This window comes from Oncorhynchus gorbuscha, linkage group LG08 (genome assembly GCF_021184085.1).
Source record: "Oncorhynchus gorbuscha isolate QuinsamMale2020 ecotype Even-year linkage group LG08, OgorEven_v1.0, whole genome shotgun sequence".
Taxonomy (NCBI): domain Eukaryota; kingdom Metazoa; phylum Chordata; class Actinopteri; order Salmoniformes; family Salmonidae; genus Oncorhynchus; species Oncorhynchus gorbuscha.
This window is the reverse complement of record NC_060180.1, coordinates 8,728,045-8,748,044: the sequence shown is the minus strand read 5'-3', so window position 1 is coordinate 8,748,044 and position 20,000 is coordinate 8,728,045. Positions and strand designations below refer to the sequence as shown.

General features: G+C 44.9%; 1 protein-coding gene across 31 annotated transcripts in view; it reads right to left on the bottom strand.

The window, feature by feature from the left end:
* anapc1 (anaphase promoting complex subunit 1) overlaps window positions 1-20,000 on the bottom strand; it is a 74,705-nt gene that overhangs the window by 26,749 nt on the left and 27,956 nt on the right. For 25 of the 31 annotated variants that reach the window (XR_006839868.1, XR_006839879.1, XR_006839884.1 and 22 more), the window contains 7 exons: window positions 11,213-11,328; window positions 7,077-7,207; window positions 4,336-4,412; window positions 3,767-3,798; window positions 3,473-3,545; window positions 2,971-3,370; window positions 424-656 (listed from right to left, as the gene is read on the bottom strand). The gene's annotated coding sequence lies outside the window, so the exon portion shown is untranslated. Of the gene's footprint in view, window positions 1-423; window positions 657-2,235; window positions 2,771-2,970; window positions 3,371-3,472; window positions 3,546-3,766; window positions 3,833-4,335; window positions 4,413-7,076; window positions 7,208-8,100; window positions 8,166-11,212; window positions 11,329-20,000 lie in introns of those variants that run through there. The other 6 variants (XR_006839856.1, XR_006839863.1, XR_006839865.1 and 3 more) reach the window with 6 other exon arrangements.

Below are 20,000 nucleotides of genomic sequence, written 5' to 3'. Positions count from 1 at the left end.
TCTGTGTGTGTGTGTGTGTCTCTCTCTGTGTGTGTGTGTGTCTCTCTCTGTGTGTCTCTCTCTGTGTGTGTGTGTGTCTCTCTCTGTGTGTGTGTGTGTCTCTCTGTGTGTGTGTGTGTGTCTCTCTCTGTGTGTGTGTGTCTCTCTCTGTGTGTGTGTGTGTGTGTCTCTCTGTGTGTGTGTGTGTGTGTGTGTCTCTCTCTGTGTGTGTGTGTGTCTCTCTGTGTGTGTGTGTGTGTCTCTCTGTGTGTGTCTCTCTGTGTGTGTGTCTCTGTGTGTGTGTGTGTGTGTGTGTGTGTGTGTGTGTGTGTGTGTGTGTGTGTGTGTGTGTGTGTGTGTGTGTGTGTGTGTGTGTGTGTGTGTGTGTGTGTGTGTGTGTGTGTGCGTGCGTGCGTGTGTGTGCGTGTCTGCATGCACACTCACCTCGGTGATGTCGTCATGTACGTTGAGTGTGACCAGCTTGCTGAGGTGTCCGTTGAGGCCCAGAGACATGAAGAAGCCTGCGTACTCATGAGCCTGATCAGGGCTCTTGGGCTTGTTGTCGGCGATGCAGGCAGAGTCCACCTGGGAGGCCAGGGGCGATGTTCAGGCCTGCAGACACCCAGTTGTGAAAGCTGGACCAGCTCGTCATGTTGGGAGGAAGGTCAATGTTCCCGCTGTTCAGAAACACAGCATTCCATATCAGATTGTGATCAATCCTACACGCATGCATTCTCGACTTACATTCAGACCACAATCACATTGGCACCAAAGACCAATGTAAACATAGCCTGCTGGGCTCTAAATACATTTCTGCTCAGCAGAGTGATCACACACATTGTATTGTTTGCCTTGCCCTAAAACACTTAAACAGCTATAATTACAGCTCCAGACTTACTGAAGTGAGCCTTGTGTGAGCTTTCTTGTGGGCTGCTGTTCAAAACGCACCCAGACATAGAACATATATAGACGGAGTAAAGCCTTTTTACTCAGATCTTCAAAGACCTTCAAAGGAAAATAACATACTCCTGTACTTGATGCTTTGTCATAACTAGTTCTGTTAATGTGTTTGAAGACACAGAATAGGCGTCCACCCACTCGGCCCGGAGGGGTGAAAACAAGCTTTAGTGATGAAATGTCACTTCCTTATGTTATAAAATACATTTTACCAAGACAAATATGATTTTATTCATGTTTTTAATCGTTCAGGGGGGTCTTTCTCTGGCTTGTAATGGCTTGTAATTAACATTATATCCAATTAACATTATATCCAAAAAGTTAAGAGCGGTGTTGCCTTCTTGCAGTGACTTGAGGATTTCACATGTAGTGGTGGTCTTCTATAAAGTTGTTTCTAGGGGTCACAAAATGCTAAATTAGCATGACACGAGCTGAATTAAATTTCAAAAAATTGGTATACACTCAGGGCTCCGTTCACATGTCACAGAGATGCGCTCATTTTTGTGAGAAATCTATGTAAAAGAACAGAAAGTTCGAATTCCTATGAAAAGCATATACTAAAATATGAAAAGAATTAATTGATTTAGTCACCCTAATTCTGGCCATCCTACAAGATTAACTTCTCTAGGATAGGGGGCAGCATTTGGAATTTTGGATGAAAAGCATGCCCAAATTCAACTGCCTGCTACTCATCCCCAGAAGATAAGATATGCATATTATTAGTAGCTTTGGATAGAAAACACTCTGAAGTTACTAAAACGGTTTGAATCATGTCTGTGAGTATAACAGAACTTATGTAGCAGGCAAAACCCAGAGGACAAACCATTCAGATTTGTTGTTTTTTTGAGGTCACTCTCTTTTCAAATGGGTTTAATTGGGAATCCAGATTTCTAAGGGAATTGCTTGCGGTTCCTACCGCTTCCACTGGATGTCACCAGTCTTTAGAAATTGGTTGAGGTTATTCCTTTGTGTAATGAAGAAGTACGGCCGTCTTGAACGAGGGTCACTACATGTGTACTGTTTGATAGAGGCGCATGACCAGAAAGCATGCTTCAGTTTGTTTTCTTCTTGTATTGAACACATTTGATTGATTATTTACTTTAAAAAAATACCTAAAGTTGTATTACAAAAGTAGTTTGAAATGTTTTGGCAAAGTTTACAAGTAACTTTTGAGATATTTTGTAGTCACGTTGCGCAAGTTGGAACCAGTGTTTTTCTGGATCAAACGCGCCCAATAAATGGACATGGACATTTTGGATATATACGGACGGATTTAATCGAACAAAAGGACCATTTGTGATGTTTATGGGACATATTGGAGTGCCAACAGAAGGAGCTCGTCAAAGGTATGGCATGATTTATATTTTTATTTCTGCGTTTTATGTCGCACCTGCAGGGTTGAAATATGTTTTCTCCGTTTTGTTTATGGAGGTGCTATCCTAAGATAATAGCATCGTTTGCTTTCGCCGAAAAAGCCTTTTTGAAATCTGACATGATGTCTGCATTTTCTCTGGCTTTTGGCCAAGTGGGATGCTTACCATCCCACATATCCCAGAGAGGTTAAAAACTCCAATAGCTTTTGAACGGATTATGATACTGACATGAGGTTTGGACCATTGGTTGTCATAGAGGATTATCTACACAATTAACATATTGTTTTACCCATTGGTCAAAACATGCATTTTTCATTGGACACCCTACATAGACGCCTCCTCTCAGACAGAAACCAGTAAGATTGAGTTTAGGCTCTGTTGACACAGGGTGGTTGGAGAAGAGAGTGAACAGGCCTCTGCCCACTGGCAGAGCCATGGAACGCTGGCACAGTTGCAGCAGTCTGCCCAGAGATAAAGCAGAGGGAAGGAGGAGCATCAGAATAAGTCAGCACAACTACAGACCAAATGCTAACTACAGAGCAAACCTACAGTACATGCTTGAAACTAATCAGATTATTAATGGATATAGTCTATAACCTGGGCCAGTCTGCTTCTGAATGGGATAATCTCGGATAGCTGCCATCACTTGAACAATACCCACTTGTTCTCCTTCTCCTCTATGTCGCTGACTTTCGGCCAGGTGGACCACTCGGGAGCTCTGGAGGTGACGTCTGGCCTCCTGGCCCCAGATGAGACCAATCACATCCTGGTTCAGATCACTCATACCAACCTCCTTATCGTCTGCCTCTGTGGTGGCTGGAGCCTCCAGCATCAGCCCCGGACCGCACACACACAAAACAGACAAACATTAACTACAAGTCCACAAGGTTGTAAAGATGAAGCCCAAACTATCCAATAACCCCCCAAACTCACACGTACAGCTTTGCCTTTGGCCACGGTAACTTTGAGTGCTTTCTTGGTGAGGTCCTTTCACCCAATCAACAGGCAGATGGGCAGAGCCACACCAAAGAGCATGGATTCAAGATATTTCAATGTGAAACCTAAACACATAACATAAATGTCTCACACTAGCAAAGTGTCTTTAACATAGCAACATTAGACAGGCTGTGGGAGATGTTTCTAGGCCTAATGTAGAGTCTTACCTGCTGATGTTAGCCAAACAACAATCTTTTCAGCCAAACTTTCATTTGGAGCATCAGGCTGATACTGCTATGTCTGGAAAAGAAACAGGGATTGCAAATGTGTATAGTTGACAGTGAAAATGAAGTCTTAATTTGGAAAAGCATGGTTAAAACCTTGGGACAAGAGTGTATTTCGTAGTTGTTACTATTACTAGTGGGACATAAAGCGAGTGAACCCTTCTTGTGCATTTATGGGGAATCAAGAGTCTAAGAAGGAACTGATTCAGGCTAAATGTGTTGCAGGTAAGTTTTTACCTCAAAGCTGCTGCAATTAGTTTTCTTTTGGCCTGTGAGAGCGAGATGAGAGATGCCACGTGAGGGCTGTAGGTCAGTTGTCACAGAACAGGAAGTGTGAAATGGGTCATCAGAGAAAACAGGGGAAAGTCAAAAGAAGCCAAGAGGCCTTTCAGCCTCACAATCATCACCAGAATGCCTACTTCTTTCCAAAATGCCAAATAATATTTATTTGGAGACTTAAAGGAAAGTTCCACCCAAAAGTTATCTTTTGGTATTTGTTTTATTCGTCCATTATTGATATTGTCCAATAATGTTTTGCATGTCAGCAATCAATTTTAAGATACATAACTTTCAAAATACAGAAATCATCATCGTATGATGCATTTTGTGTCACATGGCGCTAAATACATCATAACAACGGCCAAATGAACTCGAGGATGGAGACAACATGGTACAAACGCCTTTCAACCTCTTCAGTGACATGCATGTTGGAGGCATGTGGGCAATGTGTAAGGCATGTCACAGGGATGGTTGTTCGCCATCTTGGGGGCACACTGTTCATTAATCAGACACACAGAGAAACCCACCTGGAGACCGTGGCTAGATACTTCAAAACATCAACTGAAGTGGCATTGCCATTTCCAATCATGTACAGGGCGTAGCTCTGAGAGGGAGGGAGAGAAAGAGGCAGAGGACGACAGAGGAACAAACGTCAGCGTCTGGTCTGTTGAGAGACACGGTCCGAGAGATGGGGAGTGAGAGGGAGAGAAAGTGAGAGACACGGTCCGAGAGATGGGGAGTGAGAGGGAGAGAAAGTGAGAGACACAGTCCGAGAGATGGGGAGTGAGAGGGAGAGAAAGTGAGAGACACAGTCCGAGAGATGGGGAGTGAGAGGGAGAGAAAGTGAGAGACACAGTCCGAGAGATGGGGAGTGAGAGGGAGAGAAAGTGAGAGACACAGTCCGAGAGATGGGGAGTGAGAGGGAGAGAAAGTGAGAGACACAGTCCGAGAGATGGGGAGTGAGAGGGAGAGAAAGTGAGAGACACGGTCCGAGAGATGGGGAGTGAGAGGGAGAGAAAGTGAGAGACACGGTCCGAGAGATGGGGAGTGAGAGGGAGAGAAAGTGAGAGACACGGTCCGAGAGATGGGGAGTGAGAGGGAGAGAAAGTGAGAGACACGGTCCGAGAGATGGGGAGTGAGAGGGAGAGAAAGTGAGAGACACGGTCCGAGAGATGGGGAGTGAGAGGGAGAGAAAGTGAGAGACACGGTCCGAGAGATGGGGAGTGAGAGGGAGAGAAAGTGAGAGACACGGTCCGAGAGATGGGGAGTGAGAGGGAGAGAAAGTGAGAGACACGGTCCGAGAGATGGGGAGTGAGAGGGAGAGAAAGTGAGAGACACAGTCCGGGAGATGGGGAGTGAGAGGGAGAGAAAGTGAGAGACACGGTCCGAGAGATGGGGAGTGAGAGGGAGAGAAAGTGAGAGACACGGTCCGAGAGATGGGGAGTGAGAGGGAGAGAAAGTGAGAGACACAGTCCGAGAGATGGGGAGTGAGAGGGAGAGAAAGTGAGAGACACAGTCCGAGAGATGGGGAGTGAGAAGGAGAGAAAGTGAGAGACACAGTCCGAGAGATGGGGAGTGAGAGGGAGAGAAAGTGAGAGACACGGTCCGAGAGATGGGGAGTGAGAGGGAGAGAAAGTGAGAGACACGGTCCGAGAGATGGGGAGTGAGAGGGAGAGAAAGTGAGAGACACGGTCCGAGAGATGGGGAGTGAGAGGGAGAGAAAGTGAGAGACACGGTCCGAGAGATGGGGAGTGAGAGGGAGAGAAAGTGAGAGACACGGTCCGAGAGATGGGGAGTGAGAGGGAGAGAAAGTGAGAGACACAGTCCGGGAGATGGGGAGTGAGAGGGAGAGAAAGTGAGAGACACGGTCCGAGAGATGGGGAGTGAGAGGGAGAGAAAGTGAGAGACACGGTCCGAGAGATGGGGAGTGAGAGGGAGAGAAAGTGAGAGACACGGTCCGAGAGATGGGGAGTGAGAGGGAGAGAAAGTGAGAGACACGGTCCGAGAGATGGGGAGTGAGAGGGAGAGAAAGTGAGAGACACAGTCCGAGAGATGGGGAGTGAGAGGGAGAGAAAGTGAGAGACACAGTCCGGGAGATGGGGAGTGAGAGGGAGAGAAAGTGAGAGACACAGTCCGAGAGATGGGGAGTGAGAGGGAGAGAAAGTGAGAGACAGTGATGGGGTAAATAGATTCTGTAATTGCATGACAGGCTGTCAGTCTCTCAGCAGTGACATGAGTCACCTCACTTAGCCTGATGGGAGGAGACACACAAGGACTGGTCATCAGCACAGTCTCCTCCACCCCACCCACCTGATTCAGCCCTCCAGCCGACCAGGGCTCAATTATAGTGGAGTACACAGGCACACACACACACGCGTGCACTTTCACACGTGCACACAGTCTTACTCACACATACATCCCTCTGTCTTTACACACAAGACAAATGTTTCCCTCTCTCCCTAGCATGAAGCCTTATATCATAGCCATTTGACATTTAAACAGAGCATGCGTGTCATTGCTTGATGACCCCTTTTAACAGGGAGATCCTATTAGAGCCTGACCTACCATTGGCTCCACTGGGGCTAGGGACTGCCAACCCTGTCAGGGAGGATGATTTGATGTTGGTCACTCAAAATATCCAGAAACTTCTTATTGTCAAAACAGTATTTATGTACCATGTCAGTCAGATTGTGAGGTCCTCTAGCTGTGCTGTGGCTAACCAAGCCAAAGGTGATGTCTACTTTCCGCACACCAAGGAGGAAATCAGGATTCTCCAATTGGCAGCAATACGAATGTATATATATATATTTTTTTTTAACAACAGCAAATCAGCTCCAAGGGATTTTAATTTTGAAAATCTGTTAAAACGTTTTTCCACGCATAATAGAGATATGTGATTGTATACAAACATAAGCCAGGTCAATTTGCATTCTACAAATGATTAGTATTTATGTTTTGGCCCCCTGACCATCCGCTCAAGAAAAACATAAAATAAATTGTCCCATGGCTGAACATAGTTGAAGATCCCTGATGTAAACGTTTATTTCGTTGCAGGGTTTTCAGTTGTCAGTGGCACCCCCTACTGGAGATGTTGATATTGCAAGCCAACTCTGAACTCACACATACATAATGTCTTGGGGGGAAAAAAGTGTGTTCTACACATTTCCAGATCGATATATATGGCTCCGTATATTTCCTTCCCTTGTCATCATGAGGCAAAGATGGACACAGTGTATGAGAATAAACAATGATGATGATGAAAGCATACCAGCACCAGTAGTTTGGCTCTCTCACAGATGCCGGGCAGGTAGGTGCTACCTCCTCACCATCCAGACAGCTGCTGAGCCAGCTGAACACACGGAGGTGCCGCCCTCACGAAGCACGGGCGCAGCATCTGGGCTGCAGTAGAGGGAGGGACCACAGAGACAGTCATTCAAATGGTCACAACAGGCTCTGTGACTACAGACTGTGACCATGACAACAGACATTTGTCCTTATCACTCGGAGTCAGACCATCCTTTCAAAACGTTTTTTTTTCAGTGTCCATCAGGGAGAGCAAAAGTACAGATTGATACTTCTTCAGCTGCAGATCCCCATTAATAAACAATAATTAGCAACACTTTTTATACCCAAGCAGCTCAATATATCTATTTAATGTAGCATACACAATCACAATAAATCCATTATTTTAGACGGGTCTAAAGAAACATGATAAAGAAAATGTAGTCTATTTCAGAAGAACAGAATAGCAATCTCTGAATTGTCCTTATGTTAGGCCCTGATCTGGCTATGCCAAATGGCTGTGGGCTACACTAGTTCATTTAGCAGACAAGATTTGCTTAGTATTCCATGGCTTTTAAAAATTATTTTATAGTATGAAGAATACAATTGAACATAGCTGAATAAAATAGAAAGGATATTTGCTCCAAAGGATTTCCAAGTTCGCACGCACAAGCGCCTATTCTGTGTGAAGTGGTATAATAGAGAAACAGGTCCTCCTATATGCTTCATTTAGAGTTATTAATGCAACTTTAGTTGTTCTATGTTTTGATTTTTAATACATTCTAAGGCTGCATGATGCAACTCTAATCAGGATTTGAAAAAAGTTGTTTCTTGCCTTACTGCACACGTTGGGCATCATTTACAAGTGATAGTATTGTCACCCATCAGACTATTCTTAATTTAATGTTGTCTTTACATATACTAAATCAATTAGTTTTGATTAAGAATGAACATTTATCATGCACCTGTCTCGGGAACAGGGACATGGGGAAGAAACGTCATCTACTCACTTAAATAGCGAATGGAGAAGCTACTCCGGTGGTTCATTTTCATGCCAGCCAGGTAGGCTATACTCCTGTTGTAAAGAGAAGCAATGTGCTTAAAATGAGGAAAAGTTGAGAAATAAACATAGTAGGCCTAGCCTATAGAAAGCTGATGGGATCCTCTTTTTTAGAGAAGCCATTAAATCTCTTTCTCATGCAATTGCATAGCCTATAGAAATCTCGATAAACATGAGTTCATGGACTCTCATGAAGTGTTTGATTTGATTTTTCTAAAACATCTGCATTGATGTCAGAGTGATTAGAGGGACAATAGAGTGCTGAGTACCAGGCAGTTATCAAGTTTGGAAAGCTGGGTTAGCTGTTGTGACGTCATTGCCATACAGGCCTAGCCAGGTTTCCAGATCGGTTTGTGCTTTAGTTTATCTACTGTAACTCTTTATACAGTATGTATAGCAATGACAATGAAAAAAAGGAATAGAGCCCCACAGTGGAGGTGTCATAATAGCCATAAAACCTAGAGGTCAAACAGGGAAATGGTTCCAATCTTTTTTCCACCATTCTTTTTCCTATAGGGGATTTAAGAAACACTTCAAATAAGGGCTGTGTTTTGTGTAGGCTTACCCTGGCGTGACGTTTTGATAACCATGCAAATCTCTCTACAAATCCCTGAAGGTCATCTCTAGCTGACACCTTTACCAACAGGTTGTGTCAATTTAAAAAACTTACACAAGACAGTTCACAGAACTGTCCATTTAAAATAAATTTAGCAAATGTATCGATTACTACATTTTGCTAACATGAGTTAATCCCTGAGATTCCAACCTTTGCATAAATTACGCAGTCTCGTCCATAATCATCGTGGCATTTGTAGTTCTTTATGATAGCCACATTAGCAGCTAATTAGCAATTCCGTTTAGGGGGGGGGGGGTAAATGCAGGTGAATATATCGATAAAAGTCACCTTGTCCTAGAGGGATTTACATGGTTATCAAAACGTCACGCCAGAGTAAGCCTACATGAAACACAGACCTTATTTTTCCCCTATGGGAAAAATCCAGAGATTCCCCTATGGGAAAAATCCAGAGATTCCCCTATGGGAAAAATCCAGAGATTCCCCTATGGGAAAAATGAATGGTGGAAAAAGGATTGGAACCATTTCCCTGTTATGGGTATAATGACTCATACTGTGGTACTATATCGGCTGAAGCACTAACTGTTGTGTCGACCAGCCTGGTAACACTAGATGACCAGGACACTAAACAAGGCCCAAATAACGGCTAAGCAATTCAAGTGCCAGTTGATTCTACCACTTCAGCCCTTCTTTTAATGTCAGTGGGACTGCTGACGAGGCCACTTGACATACTTGAAACCTTTTAATGCCATTTTCTAATCCTGTTAATATAAACGTTTTACGAGACCATATTCATTTGGTTTCATTGAGCAGTGATTCATCAGGCATACTTTTTTCATTTAAATGTTTAACACCTTTATGAAATTGTTGTGCTTGTTCTGAATTTAAAAGCTTTATTAAAACAGATGTACCTGTGACCTGCTTTAGTTTGCATCAGCCATTCAAAAGGTCATTTGAGAGTTTATCACTCGTGGACAGACACACGTAACAATGGGATGGTAGTATGGTGTGTAAATATTTGTATGAACATAACAAGATTCAACAACTGAGACATAAACTGAACAAGTTCCACAGACATGTGACTAACAGAAATTGAATAATGTGTCCCGGAACAAAGGGGGGGCCAAAATCAATGTTACCAGTTAGAATCTGGTGTGGCCACCAGCTGTATTAAGTACTGCAGTACATCTCCTCCTCATGGACTGCACAAGATTTGCCAGTTCTTGCTGTGAGATGTTACCCCACTCTTCCACCAAGGCACCTGCAAGTTCCCTGACATTTCTGGGGGGAATGGCCCTAGCCCCACACCCTCCGATCCAACAGGTCCCAGACGTGCTCAATGGGATTGAGATCCGAGCTCTTCGCTGGCCATGGCAGAACACTGACATTCCTGTCTTGCATGAAATCACACACAGATTGAGCAGTATGGCTGGTGGCATTCTGGAGGGTCATGTCAGGATGACCCTGCAGGAAAGTTACCACATGATGGAGGAGGATGTCTTCCCTGTAATGCACAGAGTTGAGATTGCCTGCAATGACAACAAACTCAGTCTGATGATGCTATGACACCGCCCCAGACATTGACAGACCCTCCACCTCCAAATCGATCCCGCTCCAGAGTACAGGCCTTGGGGTAACGCTCATTCCTTCAACGATAAACGCGAATCCGACTATCACCCCTGGCGAGACAAAATCGCGACTCGTCAGTGAAAAGCACTTTGCCAGTCCTGTCTGGTCCAGCGACAGTGGGTTTGTGCCCATAGGAGACGTTGTTGCCAGTGATGTCTGGCGAGGACCTGCCTTACATCAGGCTTACAAGCCCTCAGTCCAGCCTCTCTCAGCCAATTGCGGACAGTCTGAGCATTGATGGGGGGGATTGTACGTTCCTGGTGTAACTCGGGCAGTGTTTGTTGCCATCCTGTACAAGTCCAGCAAGTGCGATGTTCGGATGCACCAATCCTGTGCAGGTGTTATTACACGTGGTCTGCCACTGCAAGGACAATCGGGTGTCTGTCCTGTCTCCCTGTAGCTCTGTCTTAGATGTCTCACAGTACGGACATTGCAATTTATTGCCCTGGCCACATCTGCAGTCCTCATGCCTCCTTGCAGCAGGGACCCTGGGCATCATTCATTTGGTGTTTTTCAGAGTCAGTAGAAAGGCCTCTTTAGTGTCCTACATTTTCATAACTGGGACCTTAATTGCCTACCGTCTGTAATCTGTTAGTGTCTTAACGACCGTTCCACAGGTGCATGTTCATTAATTGTTTATGGTTCATTGAACAAGCATGGGGAAAGTGTTTAAATGAAGATCTTTACAATGAAGATCTGTGAAGTTATTTGGATTTTTACGAATTATCTCTGGATCCTGAAAAAGGGACGTTCCTTTTTTTGCTGAGTTTACATCTCCACCCAGAACCTAATCGAACATCTGATGCAATTAAACAAGATTTCTGGCTTTCTGATTGTGAAGACAAAGAACATCCAGTACCTGGCCAGCTGTTGCAGGAGGCCCAGCAGTGATCGTCGTCGCTCCCCCGCTCCTCGTCCATCTTCAGCACATACAGGGCTGGGATGTGGGGGGAAGAGCGGGGTAAAGGGGTCCAGCTGCAGGGCAGGGGTGGAAGAGAAAGACTGTTCACAACCAGAGGTTTCGGTAGACTTTAGACTCACAGCACCACACACACATTGCCAAACACCATCTGTCTTTGGTAGTCTGAGCACTGTAGTCCCAGTCCTGGTGTATTATATTACACACACACCCAAAAACTCACAAAAGGTGAAGGACCAATATTTCAGCCTGGTCTGAATCAACTATTTCCTGATGACCTCCACATGCACTTCCCTTCTTATTAAGTAACAGCTCTCAGCCAGAGAGTGAACTCCACACAACTCCTCCCGATCTCAACTGCTCACTCCCGACCCTGGGCCATGACCCCTGCCAGGATTCCATGCTACAGTACAGCGTTACTTCACTTCAGCCCATGGCTTTCTTAACGCCACTCACATTCCACATGAATGGATAATGCACAGGACAAACAGATTTTAAAAAAGAAGCACTACAGGTTATTTATCAACCTTAGTCATCTTCACTACGTCATTAGCTTTTTTTTATGTATACATTGATAAATAATTCTCTGCACTTGGAACATCATTTCAAATAAAAAAATTCAGCAAAGTAGTGAACGACAGGTAACTGCCAAAATAAAGGAAACACCAACATAAAGTGTCTTATAGGGCATTGGGCCACCAGGAGGCCCCAGAACAGCTTCAATGTGCCTTGGCATAGATTCTACATGTGTCTGGAACTATTGGACGGATGCAACATCATTCTTCCACAAGAAAATTCCTAATTTTGTGTTTTGTTGATGGTGGTGGAAAACGCTGTCTCATGCACCATTCCAGGATCTCCCATAAGTGTTCACACACACACTTTAAATAAAGGTTAAATAAAATAAACAAAAAAATGAAACCCACTGTGCTCCTTTGAGATACCTCTTTCAAAGTCACAGGTCTCGTCTAGCCATGGTAGCTAAAATAATGGGCAACTGGGCATTTTATACATGACCCTAAGCATGATAGGATTTTTTAATTGCTCATTTCCTTCAGGAACCACACCTGTGTGGAAGCACCCGCTTTCAATATACTTTGTACCCCTCACTTACTCAAGTGTTTCCTTTATTTTGGCAGTTACCTGTGTTTACGAACTCAACATATTTCTGTAATCCTGTTTCGCATTACAGAAAAAAAAAAAAGAAAAAAAAAAATTTGCCCAGAAGTTGACCTTATCGCTACCTTCTTTTAGTCCACATATGTCAGAGTCAAGGCCCGCGGGCCACATCCGGCCCGCGAGAAGGTTTTTTATGGCCCCTGGGATGATCTTGATTTATTATTAGAACCGGCCCGCAGACCGCAGCAAGCCGGCAGCCCGCAGATCTTTTACACGCACCAATACTACATTTCCCACAATGCAACGGTGACGCACCGAGCAGTAGGCTGCTTCATTTCAATATTTATTGGCACAGCAGTTGTCAGCATCACAGTAAAATTAACTTTCAGATACCCATCAAAAATGGCAAAACGGAAGGTGGACACTGAGAACCGGGGTTTCAAACAAGGTGGGAGTCGGAGTATTTGTTCACGGAGGTAGCTGGAAAACCTGTGTGTCTTCTGTGTGGAGAAAGTGTGGCGGTACTGAAAGAGTATAATCTGAGACGACATTATGAAACGAAACACGCGGACAAAAACAAGAATATGGACATGGAACAAAGGCTACAAAAGGCAGAGGAATTAAAACGAGGCCTCAAATCTCGACAGGCTCTGTTCAAAAAAGCCAAATCACAAGGCCAGGCTGCTGTCAAGGCCAGTTTTATTTTGGCAGAAGAGATCGCTAAATCAGCCCGGCCATTTACGGAGGGGGATTTCATCAAAAACTGCATGATTAAAGTTTGTGACGAAGTTTGCCCAGAAAAAAGGCAACTCTTTTTAAATGTGAGTCTGAGCAGAAACACCATTGCCGAGAGAGTAGACCAGTTGTCCATCAATCTAAAAGAGCAGCTTGTGAAAAAGGGAAAAGATTTCATTGCATATTCCTTGGCTGTGGATGAGAGCACCGACATTTCTGACATTGCCCAGTTGTCAATTTTCATCCGCGGAGTGGACTCCAGCCTAAGCGTGACAGAGGAGTTTTTGGCTTTACGTCCTATGCATGGCACAACTACGGGGCATGATTTGTATGAAGAGGTGTCAAGATGTGTAAATGAGATGGAGCTGCCTTGGGAAAAACTCGTGGGTTTGACAACCGACGGAGCACCTGCGATGTGTGGACACAGGAGCGGACTGGTGGCGAAGATACGGGAAAAGATGCAAGAGGAAAACGCGACAGGTGAGCTGACAGCTTATCATTGTATCATACACCAGGAAGCGTTGTGCGGTAAAGCCTTGAAAATGGAGCATGCAATGAGCATCATCACGCGCACAGTTAACTTTATCAGAGCCAAAGGTTTGAATCACCGCCAGTTCAAGGCATTTCTGACGGAGTTAGAAACGGAGCATGGTGATTTGCCTTATCACACAGAGGTGTGATGGCTAATCCAGGGAAAGGTGCTTCAAAGATGTTTCGAGCTTCGTGAGGAGATTTGTCTGTTCTTGGACAGCAAAGGGAAAGACACAACACAACTCCGAGACGAAATGTTTCTGTGTGAAATGGCTTTTCTGTGTGACATTACGAGTCATCTGAATGCAATGAACTTGCAGCTGCAGGGTCGGGATCGTGTCATCTCTGATATGTACAGTACAGTGAAGGCATTTAAAACCAAACTGACTCTGTGGGAGACGCAGATGCGGAAAGAAAATTTGAGCCACTTTCCCAGCTGCCAGACCATGAAAGAGAAGCTCTCTACCAGTGCGTTCCCGATCGCACAGTTGGCTGATAAAATAGGTATGCTTGCCGCTGACTTTCGACGCCGATTTGCTGACTTTGAAGCACAAAAAAGCAGGTTGGAACTGCTCGGTAACCCATTTGCTGTTGACGTGGAAAGCTCACCACCAAACCTCCAAATGGAGTTGATTGACCTCCAATGCAATGATGCACTGAGGGCAAAATATGCGGCAGTGGGTGCTGCGGAGTTCGCCCGTTTCCTCCCGACACAATGCCCCAGCTGCGCATCCAGGCTGCTCAAACGTTGTCTATGTTTGGCAGCACATACCTGTGTGAACAACTGTTTTCTTTGATGAACTTGAACAAAACATCACACAGAAGTCGACTTACTGCTGAACACCTCCACTCAATTCTGAGGATTTCCTCAGCTCAGAGCCTTACCCCGAACATTGATGAACTTGTGGAAAAGATGGGACACCACCAAGTATCACCCTCAACCTCAAACAAGTGAACATTACTGTGCAATCACATATTTAGAGTTTTTACTCAGTTCAAGTTTAAAAGTTAAAGTTTAATATTTGTTTTCACTGCATGTTACTTCTCCTTAAACAAAGTGTTGTTTTTGATTAATAGATTTTTGCACTTTATTTTATTGTATTTCAATCCAATTATATTTTTAAAATATTTCAGTTGAGTGGATGATAGAAAATTGCTATTATTGTTTTTTTCTTTGAAGTAAATTTAGCCCACTTTTGCTAAAATAGAAAATATAGGCTACTGATGGTGCCTTGAATACCGGTTTCTTTCATTTAATGTTCATGTTATGGGGATTTTTATATAAAGGAAATTTGTCTTTTGTGTCTGTTGAAAATTAAAGATTACTGACAGAGCCATAAGAAAATATTGCTTTATTTATCTGATCATATTGGAATATATTTGTTAGGTTTTCAGTAGGTTCAATTAGGTTCACTAGACTATATGCGTCATTTAAAAAATTTCAATGAACATTCGAACAGTCCGGCCCTCGGCTTGTAGCTAAATTTTTTATTTGGCCCTCCGTCCATTTGACTTTGACACCCCTGTTTTAGTCTGTCTGGATTCAGAGCTTGAAAGTCACAGGAACTGGTGGCATTAACGACCTCCACGTACAGCATGGCCTATGGGGTGTTTTCCTTGACATTTTTCACAAATTGACCTACAACTCCAGCACCTGCAAATAATATATCTATATTTATTGTGCGTAATTGAAGTTCCATTGACATCAAATTACACGAAAGCATGAGAATCTCAAATTAGGATTCAGGCATTATTGAATATGTGTTGTAAGAAGTGTTGCCAACTTCTTACAGAATTCACACACATACTGTTGGATTCGAGGGCTCCAGACCCCACAGTGAATTCACACGCATACTGTTGGAGTCGAGGGCTCCAGACCCCACAGTGAATTCACACGCATACTGTCGGAGTCGAGGTCTCCAGACCCCACAGTGAATTCACACGCATACTGTCGGAGTCGAGGGCTCCAGACCCCACAGTGAATTCACACGCATTGGAATCGAAGGCTCCAGACCCCACAGTGAATTCACACGCATACTGTGGGATTCGAGGTCTCCAGACCCCACAGTGAATTCACACGCATACTGTCGGAGTCGAGGGCTCCAGACCCCACAGTGAATTCACACGCATACTGTCGGAGTCGAGGTCTCCAGACCCCACAGTGAATTCACACGCATACTGTGGGATTCGAGGTCTCCAGACCCCACAGTGAATTCACACGCATACTGTCGGAGTCGAGGTCTCCAGACCCCACAGTGAATTCACACGCATACTGTTGGATTCGAGGGCTCCAGACCCCACAGTGAATTCACACGCATTGGAATCGAAGGCTCCAGACCCCACAGTGAATTCACACGCATACTGTTGGATTCGAGGGCTCCAGACCCCACAGTGAATTCACACGCATACTGTCGGAGTCGTGGGCTCCAGACCCCACAGTGAATTCACACGCATAGGAATCGAAGGCTCCAGACCCCACAGTGAATTCACACACATAGGAATCGAAGGCTCCAGACCCCACAGTGAATTCACATGCATACTGTTGGAGTCGAGGTCTCCAGACCCCACAGTGAATTCACACACACAGGAATCGAAGGCTCCAGACCCCACAGTGATTAGTGTCCGTGCCATCTCCCAGGTCCACCCAATCAGACAGGTAATTAACTCCACCGTAATCTTTAATTGGACATCAAACTCCAAAAGGTCATGGCAGAGAAGGAGAAATGCCATTTCATTAGACTGAGAAGTCCCGGCATTGGGAACAATTAGGCACTAATGAACACTATGCAGTAATTGGTAATGGCTTCACAACACAAAAGATGAGAGGATCAAAGACTAGGAGGTTCACGTCTAAACGAAGCCAAATACCTTTAAAAAAAAAAAAACACAAAAAGCCAATTAGGGTTGAAAGTCAAATACCAGTACACCCCGAGTGCTCCATTTCCTCAATTACAGTGTAAAATGATACGCCATTAAGCTTGAATACAGCTAGGTAGAAAGATGACCCATAGCATGTTTTACAGTACATGCATGTTCTGGTGGATAACACTGCATCAGCAGAGGCTCAGAATTCACCACCAGAAAAGTGTGTGAATCAGTCATTGTTTCAGTATAGGTCGTCATAGACACAAAGTAAATTACCAAACAAAAATGACCCATCCTTAGACACCCTTTTAGTGTATTTAACCCCATTACTAGATGGAGTAAAGACGTCAACCAGGAAGGAACCAAGGTTAATATAACCACCGACTGACAAATGCTCTTACGTTATAGCAATAATATACCTGAACACTGACTTCCATTATATACCAGCACTACAGTCATTATGCCACTGAAAACAAGGATAGAAACAGAGCAGAATCATCTCTCCATCATCTATACCCCAAATACCTCCTTTCCAACCTCATCAACATCATGTTCCAGGGCATCCCTTGTCCCCCCAACTGAGCTGGATAATCCACGCTCCAGTGACTAATCACAAGTTTTAGGCTAAATTAAGGCATGGAAATGCCACAACAACAAACAGTACCCAGAACTGCCTGGCGTGGAGAAGCTGCTGTGGTGATGTCCTCGTAATGCCTTGACCAGAGAGTGGAGTGTGTGTGTGTGTGTGTGTGTGTGTGTGTGTGTGTGTGTGTGTGTGTGTATGCTTTGTGCGTGTATGCTCTGTGTGTGCGTGCACTTGCTGATTTGTGTGGTTTGTGTGTATGCTTTGTGCGTGTATGCTCTGTGTGTGCGTGCACTTGCTGATTTGTGTGCTTTGAATGTATGCTTTGTGTGTGTTCGTGCGTGTGTGCATGTATGCTTTGTGTGTGTTCGTGCGTGTGTGCATGTATGCTTTGTGTGTGTTCGTGCGTGTGTGCATGTATGCTTTGTGTGTGTTCGTGCGTGTGTGCATGTATAATTTGTGTGCGCGCATGTTTTGTGTTTATGCATGTGCTTTGTGCATGCGTGTGTGTGTGTGTGTGTGTGTGTGTGTGTGTGTGTGTGTGTGTGTGTGTGTGTGTGTGTGTGTGTGTGTGTGTGTGTGTGTGTGTGTGTGTGTGTGTGTGTGTGTGTGTGTGTGTGTGTGTGTATGCTTTGTGTGTGCGTGACTGTGTGTATACTTTGTGTGTGTGTGCTTTGTGTGTGCGTGCGCATGAGTGTATGCGTGCGGGTGTGTGTGTATGCATTGTGTGAGCGAGCGCGCGCGCATGCTTTGTGTGTGTGCATGTATGCGTGCGTGTATGCATGTGTGTGTATGCGTGTGTATGCTTGTGTGTGTATGCGTATGTATGCTTGTGTATGCGTGTGTATGGCTGTGCATGCTTTTGTGTGTGTGCATGCGTGTGTGTGTATGCTTGTGTGTGTGTGCGGGTGTGTGTGTATGCATTGTGTGAGCGCGCGCGCATGCTTTGTGTGTGTACGTGTGTGTATGCTTTGTGTGTGTGTATGCTTTGTGTATGTGTGTGTATGCTTGTGTGCATGCTTGTATGTGTGTGTATGCGTATGTATGCTTCTGTATGCTTGTGTGTATATGCGTATGTATGCTTGTGTATGCGTGTGTGTGGGTGTGCATGCTTTTGTGTGTGTGTGTGTGTGTGTGTGTGTGCATGCTTGTGTGTGTGTGTGTATGCTTTATTTGTGTGTGTGCATGCTTTGCGTGTGCTTTGTGTGTGTGTGTGTGTATGCTGTGTATGTATGCTTGGTGTGTTTGTGTGTGTATGCTGTGTGTGTGTGTGTGCATGTGTGCTTGGTGTGTGTATGCTTGGTGTGTGTGTGTGTGTGCATGCTTTGTGTGTGTGTATGCTTGTGTGCATGCTTGTATGTGCATGTATGCGTGTGTATGGGTGTGCGTGCTTGTGTGTGTGTGTGTATGCTTGTGTGTGTGTGTGTGTGTGTGTGTGTGTGTGTGTATGCTTTGTGTGTGCGTGACTGTGTGTATACTTTGTGTGTGTGTGCTTTGTGTGTGCGTGCGCATGAGTGTATGCGTGCGGGTGTGTGTGTATGCATTGTGTGAGCGCGCGCGCATGCTTTGTGTGTGTGCATGTATGCGTGCGTGTATGCATGTGTGTGTATGCGTGTGTATGCTTGTGTGTGTATGCGTATGTATGCTTGTGTATGCGTGTGTATGGCTGTGCATGCTTTTGTGTGTGTGCATGCGTGTGTGTGTATGCTTGTGTGTGTGTGTGGGTGTGTGTGTATGCATTGTGTGAGCGCGCGCATGCTTTGTGTGTGTACGTGTGTGTGTATGCTTTGTGTATGTGTGTGTATGCTTGTGTGCATGCTTGTATGTGTGTGTATGCGTATGTATGCTTCTGTATGCTTGTGTGTATATGCGTATGTATGCTTGTGTATGCGTGTGTGTGGGTGTGCATGCTTTTGTGTGTGTGTGTGTGTGCATGCTTGTGTGTGTGTGTGTATGCTTTATTTGTGTGTGTGCATGCTTTGCGTGTGCTTTGTGTGTGTGTGTGTGTATGCTGTGTATGTATGCTTGGTGTGTTTGTGTGTGTATGCTGTGTGTGTGTGTGTGCATGTGTGCTTGGTGTGTGTATGCTTGGTGTGTGTGTGTGTGTGTGTGCATGCTTTGTGTGTGTGTATGCTTGTGTGCATGCTTGTATGTGCGTGTATGCGTATGTATGGGTGTGCGTGCTTGTGTGTGTGTGTGTATGCTTGTGTGTGTGTGCGTGTGTGTATGCTTTGTGTGTATGCTTTATTTTTGTGTGTGTGCATGCTTTGCGCGTGTGTGCTTTGTGTGTTTGCGTTTGTTTGCTTGGTGTGTTTGTGTTTGTTTGCTTGGTGTGTTTGTGTGTGTGCTTGTTTGTTTTGTGTGTTTGCGTTTGTTTGCTTGGTGTGTTTGTGTTTGTTTGCTTGGTGTGTTTGTGTTTGTGTTGTGTGTGTGTGTGTGTGTGTGTGTGTGTGTGTGTGTGTGTGTGTGTGTGTGTGTGTGTGTGTGTGTGTGTGCGTGCGTGCGTGCGTGCGTGCGTGCGTGCGTGAGTATGCGTGCGTGCGTGCGTGTGTTGCGTGCGTGCGTGCGTGCGTGCGTGCGTGCGTGTGTGTGTGCTTGTTTGTTTGTGTGTTTGCGTTTGTTTGCTTGGTGTGTTTGTGTTTGTTTGCTTGGTGTGTGTGTGTGTGTGTGTGTGTGTGTGTGTGTGTGTGTGTGTGTGTGTGTGTGTGTGTGTGTGTGTGTGTGTGTGTGTGTGTGTATGTGAGTATGTATTCTTTGTGTGTGTGTGTGTGTATGCTTTGCACATGTGTGTGTGTGTGTATGTGGTTGTATTGAGTATGTGTTTGTGTTTGTATGCTTGGTGTGTTTGTGTGTGTATGCTGTGTGCTTGGTGTATGCGTGTGTGTGTGCTTGTTT